An 11,083-nucleotide genomic window follows, 5' to 3' on the forward strand; every position below is an offset into this window, starting at 1 on the left:
GCCACCTCCAAAATGGCCGACGGGCCCCGGAGGATGTCAGAGATATCCATGTCCTCAATGGTCTCTACCAGAGACGATAGTAGGTCTCTGGCTGCCAGGTTGGTAGGTCTCTGGTTCTCGAGCTCTGTTTTGATTGCTTGACAGGCAGTTACCAGAGCAACAACAGAGCGAGAACACAACTGCTTCAAGGTGGAGTCAGAAAAAGATGATGACAGATCTGTCATGGACATGGTGGAGAGTTGACTCTCAGAGACAAACGGGCTGAGTTTGACAGACACCTGTCTGACCAAGTCCCCAGCAAGAGCTCTCATATCTATTGCTCCACTAGCTGAGTTGTGGGAGCAGGCACTCTGTGGCCTTGACGGGTTCCTGTTATCCAAAAATCCTGTTATCCAAAAAACCTCAAGTACAAGATCCACAACATCGGATGACACTTCTATCATTCTGTTGTCGGACAGAAATGTACTTGGATGAATGGTGCCTGCATTCACAGTCCAGTCGCAAATGGAGTTGTTGGACTGACTCTGGACTAGTGGAACTAGACAGGTTTCACTTGGACCTTGGCCAAAGAGCTCTGCCATTTTGAGCAGAACTGATCTTAAGACCTTCGACTTGGAAATGTTCAGCAGTGGGTCGTTGTTGGACAGTCTGGTGGATGGTCTGCTAGCCGATCTGTGAACCACTAGGCTTTGTATTTCTGCCGAAATGGCAGTTAGAAAATAGGTCAAGGGGCTGGTCGCTCTCCCCTCATTTCCTCCGTTGGTTTTAGCCTTGATGATGCTATCTATGATGATGACTATGACCTGTCCAGCCAGAGGACCCAAGATGGCCTCAAGCTCCCTCTCTAACTCAAGGGGAGACTTGTGGCCGAGCGCAATATGCTCTATGGCATGGGAATACATCTTAGAAGTCGCCATGCTTAGCATCTCTTGGGCAAACTGTTGACTTGCTGAGATACTTCCAGTCAGCAGAACTAGAGTTCCCTGACTGACACTTCGCATTAGCTCAGCCCATCTGGAGTTGAGAAGGTTTATAACCAACTCGACAATACCCATCATAAACTTGCCGTCCGTTGACATTTTGCTAGGTCTGTATTTCTCCTGTCTACTCCGTTTGGGCGGCGGTACGATGTCGCCCTGCGACTGGCCGCTCTGGACCATGTCGAAGACAGAGTCCTCAGAGATGCCAAACACAGATCTCAGTGGTGCTGAGTGTGGTCTGTGTCTCATCTCTCTATCGCCACCCTCAGGTGAGGAGACATATCGCTCATTGTCCTCACTCAGCAAAGAGGTCAAACACCTGCAGAATGCACAATAGAAATTAATAATACATGGTAACAAAATAAAAAAATATGATCCAAGAATTTGGGACACAAACTCAACCTTGTTATTGTTATTCAAAGGAAGCATTGTGAACCATCTCAAACCACACTCAGTCCAAACATTAACATTTAGAGTAAACTTTTTAGAGTGGTTGTGTAGTATCTAAGTAGTATTTCTCACTAAGTGGATCTGGAATGGATATTTGTACCTATAACAGGAAAGACCTGCAAAAAGAGGAGGGGATAGAGCTAGGTATCTGTGAGAGGAGGGGATAGGGCTAGGTACCTGTGAGAGGAGAGGATAGGGCTAGGTACCTGTGAGAGGAGGGGATAGGGCTAGGTACCTGTGAGAGGCATGGATAGGGCTAGGTACCTGTGAGAGGAGGGGATAGGGGTAGGTACCTGTGAGAGGCATGGATAGGGCTAGGTACCTGTGAGAGGAGGGGAGAGGGGTAGGTACCTGTGAGAGGCATGGATAGGGCTAGGTACCTGTGAGAGGAGGGGAGAGGGGTAGGTACCTGTGAGAGGAGGGGATAGGGCTAGGTACCTGTGAGAGGAGGGGAAAGGCGTGGGAGTGCGTGTGCTGCAGGCGGTTCTGGCGCTGGTGCACCTGCTGGGTCCTCCACTACAGCTGAATCTGACGCTGCGGCCAAGAGAGGTCACCTCTCCTGCCTCATTACTTCCTGATCCAGAAGAGCTTGGCGAATCAGAGAGCTCTATCTGCATGGTGAGGTCAAGGGCGGGAACAACCACAGTGGATGTAGACTCCATCACCCATGCTACAATATCCATGCACTTGGCACTAAACTCATGTCTGCTCATCTGCAATGTTAAAAGACCATCCAGAGTTAGTTTGTTAAAGGGGCTGCACTGATATAAAACGTAGAACCATTTACTCAAGCTAGTCAATTAAAGCAGTGGTTCAGGATTAAAGGTCCTGCAGGATTTCCACAAATGAATGTTTGGTCCATTTTACCAACATTAACTACTTTAGAGGTGACTATAACTCACCCCGGCACGCATATTCTCACTCAGCAGATTCCAATGGCTGAAAAGTAAATAAATGCAAGTACACAATGAACTACATGACATTACCTCTATTATCTTAGACTACGTTATGGATGGACATGACCTCTATTATTTTAGATTACGTTATGGATGGACATTACCTCTATTATTTTAGATTACGTTATGGATGGACATTACCTCTATTATTTTAGATTACGTTATGGATGGACATTACCTCTATTATCTTAGATTACGTTATGGATGGACATTACCTCTATTATCTTAGACTACGTTATGGATGGACATTACCTCTATTATTTTAGATTACGTTATGGATGGACATTACCTCTATTATTTTAGATTACGTTATGGATGGACATTACCTCTATTATCTTTGATTACGTTATGGATGGACATTACCTCTATTATCTTAGACTACGTTAAGGATGGACCTCTATGGAACTAGGCCACACCCAGACATCCCTGATTGGTTATTTGGTCCGTTGAGTCCTTTGTATTGGCCCGAGACTATGGGAGACTCTCAATCTCCTCACCTCCTTCTCAAAACCCATTGGATGAGAAGGTCAGAAGGGCGGGACCTCTGGCTTTCTCATCCAATGGGTTTTGAGAAGAGAGGACACGAGGAGTATGCAATTGAGATAGGGAACATATCTAGGGGATGCATGGGGAAGCCAAAGAGCAACTTACTCGTCCTTCATGTCCTGCACAAAGGTGTGTAGGTCTGGGTAGCTTCTCTTTCCCCTGCTGAGGGTGAGACTGGTCTGGGAAGTTTCATCCTTGTGGGTCACGGTAGTGAAGGTCACCACTGCAGCCTGATGGCGACAACAGAAAGCAGAGTTAGGCTGGAATTCAATTTTGCGTCATTAAAACACAAAATATCTCAATGAAATGTCATCCATGTAATAGAAAAATACATCATACCTCCTGTGACTGAGATGGGATGGCAACAGCCTCGTCCAACTCACTCTCTCCTTCAACCTCCTGTGACTGAGATGGGATGGCAACAGCCTCGTCCAAATCACTCTCTCCTTCAACCTCCTGCGACTGAGATGGGATGGCAACAGCCTCGTCCAACTCACTCTCTCCTTCAACCTCCTGCGACTGAGATGGGATGGCAACAGCCTCGTCCAACTCACTCTCTCCTTCAACCTCCTGCGACTGAGATGGGATGGCAACAGCCTCGTCCAACTCACTCTCTCCTTCAACCTCCTGCGACTGAGATGGGATGGCAACAGCCTCGTCCAAATCACTCTCTCCTTCAACCTCCTGCGACCGAGATGGGATGGCAACAGCCTCGTCCAACTCACTCTCTCCTTCAACCTCCTGCGACCGAGATGGGATGGCAACAGCCTCGTCCAACTCACTCTCTCCCTCAACCTCCTGCGACTGAGATGGGATGGCAACAGCCTCGTCCAACTCACTCTCTCCTTCAACCTCCTGCGACTGAGATGGGATGGCAACAGCCTCGTCCAACTCACTCTCTCCTTCAACCTCCTGCGACTGAGATGGGATGGCAACAGCCTCGTCCATCTCACTCTCTCCTTCAACCTCCTGCGACTCAGATGGGATGGCAACAGCCTCGTCCAACTCACTCTCTCCTTCAACCTCCTGCGACTGAGATGGGATGGCAACAGCCTCGTCCAACTCACTCTCTTCTTCAACCTCCTGTGACTGAGTTGGGGTATCTGTGTCTAGAACAGCCTCGTCCAACTTGGTCAGTCTCTCAGCCTCTCTGTGATCTTTATGGGATCTAGATAGAGAAAAGGAATATCTCTTAGGTCACTGCTATAATGTGAGTGTGAGGATGTGTAATTATAGAATTAGAATCACAGAATTAGAATGAATCATTCTAGAATTAGAATAGAATCACTCAAATTCTATGGCTCCAATACTCTTGAGATGACTCGGCCTATCCAGAGCCAAATATTTAGAGAATTCTGCCAACTTTTAAAAGGACTCCATGTTAGCGCCTTGGAGCCTTTCATTTATCCTTTCATTATAAGTAAATTCTAATTATAGATGTTCAGTTACATAGCATTGTTTAAAATGTCAACATTGCCCATGGGGAGCCAGCTGTCATATGGATATCTACTGTGTCATGTAATGTATACATAAACTCAGCAAAAAAAGAAAACGTCCCTTTTTCAGGATCTTTCAAAGATAATTCGTAAAAATCCAAATATCTTCACAGATCTTCATTGTAAAGGGTTTAAACACTGTTTCCCATGCTAGTCCCCTGTAGCTCAGTTGGTAGAGCATGGCGCTTGCAACGCCAGGGTTGTGGGTTTGTTTCCCACGGGGGGCCAGTATGAAAATGTATGCACTCACTAACTGTAAGTCGCTCTGGATAAGAGTGTCTGCTAAATGACTAAAATGTAAAATGTTGTTCAATGAACCATAAACACTTAATGAACATGCACCTGTGCAACGGTCATTAAGACACTAACAGCTTACAGACGGTAGTTATGAAAACTTAGGACCCTAAAGAGGCCTTTCTACTGACTCTGAAAAACACCAAAAGAAAAATGCCCAGGGTCCCTGCTCATCTGCGTGAACGTGCCTTAGGCATGCTGCAAGGAGGCATGAGGACTGCAGATGTGGCCAGGGCAATAAATTGCAATGTCCGTACTGTGAGACGCCTAAGACAGAGCTACAGGGAGACAGGACGGACAGCTGATCATCCTCGCAGTGGCAGACCACGTGTAACAACATCGGCACAGGATCGGAACATCCTGCGGGACAGGTACAGGATGGAAACAACAACTGCCCGAGTTACACCAGGAACGCACAATCCCTCCATCAGTGCTCAGACTGTCCGTAATAGGCTGAGAGAGGCTGGACTGAGGGCTTGTAGGCCTGTTGTAAGGCAAGTCCTCACCAGACATCACCGGCAACACCGTCGCCTATGGGCACAAACACACCGTCGCTCGACCAGACAGGACTGGCAAAAAAGTGCTCTTCACTGACGAGTCGCGGTTTTGTCTCACCAGGGGTGATGGTCGGATTCGTGTTTATCGTCGAAGGAATGAGCGATACACCAAGGCCTGTACTCTGGAGCGGGATCGATTTGGAGGTGGATGGTCCGTCATGGTCTTGGGCGGTGTGTCACAGCATCATCGGACTACGCTTGTTGTCATTGCAGGAAATTTCAACGCTGTGCGTTACAGGGAAGACATCCTCCTCCCTCATGTGGTACCCTTCCTGCAGGCTCATCCTGACATGACCCTCCAGCATGACAATGCCACCAGCCATACTGCTCGTTCTGTGCGTGATTTCCTGCAAGACAGGAATGTCAGTGTTCTGCCATGAAGAGCCTGGATCTGTTGGATCGGAGGGTGAGGGCTAGGATTTAGCCATTCCCCCCAGAAATGTCTGGGAACTTGCAGGTGCCTTGGTGGACGAGGGGGTAACATCTCAGTTTATGTCTCAGTTGTTGAATCTTGTTATGTTCATACAAATATTTACATTACATTTTTACATTTTAGTCATTTAGCAGACGCTCTTATCCAGAGCGACTTACAGTTAGTGAGTGCATACATTCTTTTATTTGTTTATTTTATTTTTATTCTTTTTTTATATATATATATTATTTTTTTTCATACTGCCCCCCCGTGGGTATCGAACCCACAACCCTGGCGTTGCAAACGCCATGCTCTACCAACTGAGCTACATCCCTGCCGGCCATTCCCTCCCCTACCCTGGACGACGCTGTGCCAATTGTGCGCCGCCCCATGGGTCTCCCGGTCGCGGCCGGCTACGACAGAGCCTGGATTCGAACCAGGATCTCTAGTGGCACAGCTAGCACTGCGATGCAGTGCCTTAGAACACTGCGCCACTCGGGAGATGCGTTATTTACACGTTAAGTTTGCTGAAAATAAACGCAGTTGACAGTGAGAGGACGTTTCTTTTTTTGCTGAGTTTATATCTCAATGTCCCAACTCTCTAAATACATGGCTCTGGGCCTACCTCTCCATAGGCGGTGACCTTTGACCTACTACTGAATCTGTATCTGTAGGCCTATGTGATCCTGTAACCAGTCACAAATGTGTCATTAGTGTAAATCACTTACCTGACTTCCTTCATAACATCAGCTTCATTGATGGGGTCATCCAGGTCTATGAGGGTGAGGTCATTTCCATTGACCTCTGACCTCTGAAAGACAGCACAAAGTCATGTTTAGATGTCACCTACTGTGTCGCCTTTTGCCGTGTTCAAAACAACTGGGAAATCTCTGACTTCCGACTTCAGTGCGTTCAAGACAACTGGGAAATAGGAAAAAAAAACAAGCTCCGACTGGGAAAAATCGTTTTGAACAGTCATCCAACTCGGAATTCCAAGTCGGAAGCAGCGCGGCTTGGCGGGTCATGTTTTGGAGGACGCCTGACTCAACCTTCACCTCTCCCGAGCCCGCTGGGGAGTTGCAGCGATGAGACAAGATCGTAACAAGATCGTAACTACCAATTGGATATCACGAAAAATTGGGGAGAAAAAGGGGATAAAATTACCACCACAAAATGTAAAAAGGAATTCCAAGTCGGAAACTCTGGCATCTTTCTAGAGCTCCGACTTTCCGACCTGAAGATCACGGACGTCATGATTTGACCTAGTTATTTTTTTCGAGTTCCCAGTTGCCTTGAGAGCACCATTAACCCAACTCTCATTGTCACATCATAATGCATCATATTCAGAGAAATAGAATCACCAGAACATCATATCAGGTGTGCAGTTCAGTTTACCAGTCAAATTGCCAAGGTCAGAGGCTCTATCCTTTCTAGTGATTCTATTTCTATGGTCACATAATAATGCATCATATCTATGCTTGTGTCCGAAATAGCACCCTAGTTCCAATATAGTGCACTTCTTTTGGCTGGAGCCCTATAGAGTCCCACAGTATGAGTCATAATACCCATAAAACCTAGTGGTCTGGCAGCCTCTGGAACTGCCGTTCTGCAGCCAACAAGGCAGAGTTAATCTCAGCCTATGCTACCCTCCAGTCCCTCGACTTCTTGGCGCTGACGGAAACATGGATTACCACAGAAAACACTGCTACTCCTACTGCTCTTTCCTCGTCTAACCATGTGTTCTCGCATACCCCGAGAGCATCTGGTCGGCGCGGCGGTGGCACAGGAATCCTCATCTCTCCAAAGTGGACATTCTCTCTTTTTCCCCTGACCCATCTGTCTATCTCCTCATTTGAATTCCATGCTGTCACATCACTAGCCCATTCAAGCTTAACATCCTTGTCATTTATCGCCCTCCAGGTTCCCTTGGAGAGTTCATCAATGAGCTTGACGCCTTGATAAGTTCCTTTCCTGAGGATGGCTCACCCCTCACAGTTCTGGGTGACTTTAACCTCCCTACGTCTCTGCCTTTGACTCATTTCTCTCTGCCTCCTTCTTTCCACTCCTTTCCTCTTTTGACCTCACCCTCTCACCGTCCCCCCCTACTCACAAGGCAGGCAATACGCTTGACCTCATCTTTACTAGATGCTGTTCTTCTACTAATCTCACTGCAACTCCCCTCCAAGTCTCCGACCACTACTTTGTATCCTTTTCTCTCTCGCTCTCCTCCAACACTACTCACTCTGCCCCTACTCAGATGGTAATGTGCCATCACAACCTTCGCTCTCTCTCTCCCGCTACTCTCTCCTCTTCCATCCTATCATCTCTTCCCTCTGCTAAATCATTCTCCCTCCGATCTCCTGATTCTGCCTCCTCAACCCTCCTCTCCTCCCTTTCTGCATCTTTTGACTCTCTATGTCCCCTATCCTCCCGGCCGGCTCGGTCCTCCCCTCCTGCTCCGTGGCTTGACGACTCATTGCGAGCTCACAGAAGAGGGCTCCGGGCAGCCGAGCGGAAATGGAGGAAAACTAGACTCCCTGCGGACCTGTCATCTTTTCACTCCCTCCTCTCTACATTCTCTTCCTCTGTTTCCGCTGCTAAAGCCACTTTCTACCACTCTAAATTTCAAGCCTATGCCTCTAACCCTAGGAAGCTCTTTGCCACCTTCTCCTCCCTGCTGAATCCTCCTCCCCCACCCTCCTCCCTCTCTGTGGATGACTTCGTCAACCATTTTGAAAAGAAGGTTGACGACATCCGATCCTCATTTATTAAGTGAAATGACACCGCTGGTCCTGCTCACACTGCCCTACCCTATGCTTTGACTTTTTTCTCCCCTCTCTCTCCAGATGAAATCTTGCGACTTGTGACGGCCGGCCGCCCAACAACCTGCCTGCTTGACCCTATCCCGTCCTCTCTTCTCCAGACCATTTCCGGAGACCTTCTCCCTTACCTCACCTCACCTCACCTCCCACATCAACTCATCCTTGACCGCTGGCCATGTCCCTTCCGTCTTCAAGAGAGCGAGAGTTGCACCCCTCCTCAAAAAACCTACACTCGATCCCTCCGATGTCAACAACTACAGACAAGTAAGTATCCCTTCTTTCTTTTCTCTCCAAATCTCTTGAGCGTGCCGTCTCTAGCCAACTCTCCTGCTATCACTCTCAGAATGACCTTCTTGATCCAAACCAGTCAGGTTTCAAGACTGGTCATTCAACTGAGACTGCTCTTCTCTGTGTCATGGAGGCTCTCCGCACTGCTAAAGCTAACTCTCTCTCCTCTGCTCTTATCCTTCTAGACCTATCCGCTGCCTTTGATATTGTGAACCATCAGATCCTCCTCTCCACCCTCTCCGAGTTGGGCATCTCCGGCGCTGCTCACTCTTGGATTGCGTCCTACCTGACAGGTCGCTCCTACCAGGTAGCGTGGCGAGAATCTGTCTCCGCACCATGTGCTCTCACCACTGGTGTCCCCCAGGGCTCAGTTCTAGGCCCTCTCCTATTCTCTCTATACACCAAGTCACTTGGCTCTGTCATATCCTCACATGGTCTCTCCTATCATTGCTACGCAGACGACACACAATTAATTTTCTCCTTTCCCCCTTCTGATAACCAGGTGGCGAATCGCATCTCTGCATGTCTGGCAGACATATCAGTGTGGATGTCGGATCACCACCTCAAGCTGAACCTCTGCAAGACGGAGCTGCTCTTCATCCCTGGGAAGGACTGCCCGTTCCATGATCTCGCCATCACGGTTGACAACTCCATTGTGTCCTCCTCCCAGAGTGCAAAGAGCCTTGGCGTGACCCTGGACAACACCCTGTCATTCTCTGCTAACATCAAAACGGTGACCCGATCCTGCAGGTTCATGCTCTACAACATTTGCAGAGTACGACTCTACCTTACACAGAAAGCGGCACAGTTCCTAATCCAGGCACATGTCATCTCCCGTCTGGATTACTGCAACTCGCTGTTGGCTGGGCTCCCTGCCTGTGCCATTAAACCCCTACAACTTATCCAGAACGCCGCAGCCCGTCTGGTGTTCGACCTTCCCAAGTTCTCTCATGTCACCCCGCTCAGTTGAGGCTCGCATCTACTACAAGACCATGGTGCTTGCCTACGGAGCTGTGAGAGGAACGGCACCTCCTTACCTTCAGGCTCTGGCACCCCAATGGTGGAACAAGCTCCCCCACGACGCCAGGACAGCGGAGTCACTGACCACCTTCCGGAGACACTTGAAACCCTACCTCTTTAAGGAATACCTGGAATAGTATGAAGTAATCCTTCTACCCCCCCCCTCCCCCCCCATAAAAAAAAAGAAGAAAAATAAGTGGTTGTCCCACTGGCTATCATAAGTTGAATACACCAATTGTTGAATGCACCATTGTAAGTCGCTCTGGATAAGAGCGTCTGCTAAATGATATAAATGTAAAATGTAAATATACTGATAAAAGTCAACTTGTCCGAGAGAGATTTACATGGTTACAAAAACGTCACGCCAGGGTAAGCCTACACGAAATACAGCCTTTATTTTATGTGTTTCTAAAATCGGCTATGGGAAAAATGAATGGTGGAAAAACGATTGGAACCATGTCCCTGTTTGACCGCTAGGTTTTTTGGGTATTATCACACCTCCACTGTGGGACTCTATAGAGGGGTTGGTTGTTAAGCAACAAAACTGGCATGCAACTATGGGGCAAAATAGACAGGGTTTGACTTAGACTGTTGACAACATGTAAACTATATTTAGTCTCTAAATGTTTAATGCAAACATAAATACATTTGAACAATGAACTCGTCTCAAATACATTGTTACAGTTGTTGTTGGTTAGCTAGGTAGCGAATTTGAGTCATTGCATAGACATGATATCAGTCAAAACACCTCAAAACAAGACATGGTATCAATAACACCATACAACAAGCTGAAACATGCCACAGAGCTACGATTCCCCACATGGCAGCTTGTTGTTAGCTGAGGTTCAGAATCATAACAAGATACACGACTTCGGGCCATCGATGCGCGGGCATCGTTTTCGTGACGTCAGCCAACCCTTCTATGGCTCCTGGTCAAAAGTAGTACACTAGCCTACATAGGGAATAGGGTGCCATTTTGGACGAAATTATGAAGGTGCTGTCATAACCTTTGACCCCCATTTGACCCTACTGTACCTTTAGCCAACTCTCATGACTCCCCGGCCATAGACTTTCTAGTTTGATATTACAGCATGAATAGCACATTATTTCATTTGTTAAACAATATTTAATCCACAGTAATTAATATAATTGAAGATTTAAAAATAAATAACATGCCTACCTTGAACTCTTTATTCTCCATCTCCTTGCAAAATCAGCACATTTCCTTGCCAAAATGAACGCGCATCCAGAGCGAAAACAAA

General features: G+C 47.5%; 1 long non-coding RNA gene across 1 annotated transcript; it reads right to left on the reverse strand.

Annotated features, from left to right (window-relative positions):
• Positions 1-4,067: 4,067 nt before the first annotated feature.
• Positions 4,068-11,083, reverse strand: LOC311117430. Its single transcript, XR_014611628.1, has 3 exons — positions 11,002-11,083; positions 6,420-6,502; positions 4,068-4,100 (listed from the first exon to the last, which is right to left on the reverse strand). It is a non-coding gene; the product is annotated as an uncharacterized lncRNA (long non-coding RNA).

The sequence above is a fragment of the Coregonus lavaretus genome (genome assembly GCF_964263955.1).
Source record: "Coregonus lavaretus genome assembly, contig: HAP1_SCAFFOLD_352, whole genome shotgun sequence".
Taxonomy (NCBI): domain Eukaryota; kingdom Metazoa; phylum Chordata; class Actinopteri; order Salmoniformes; family Salmonidae; genus Coregonus; species Coregonus lavaretus.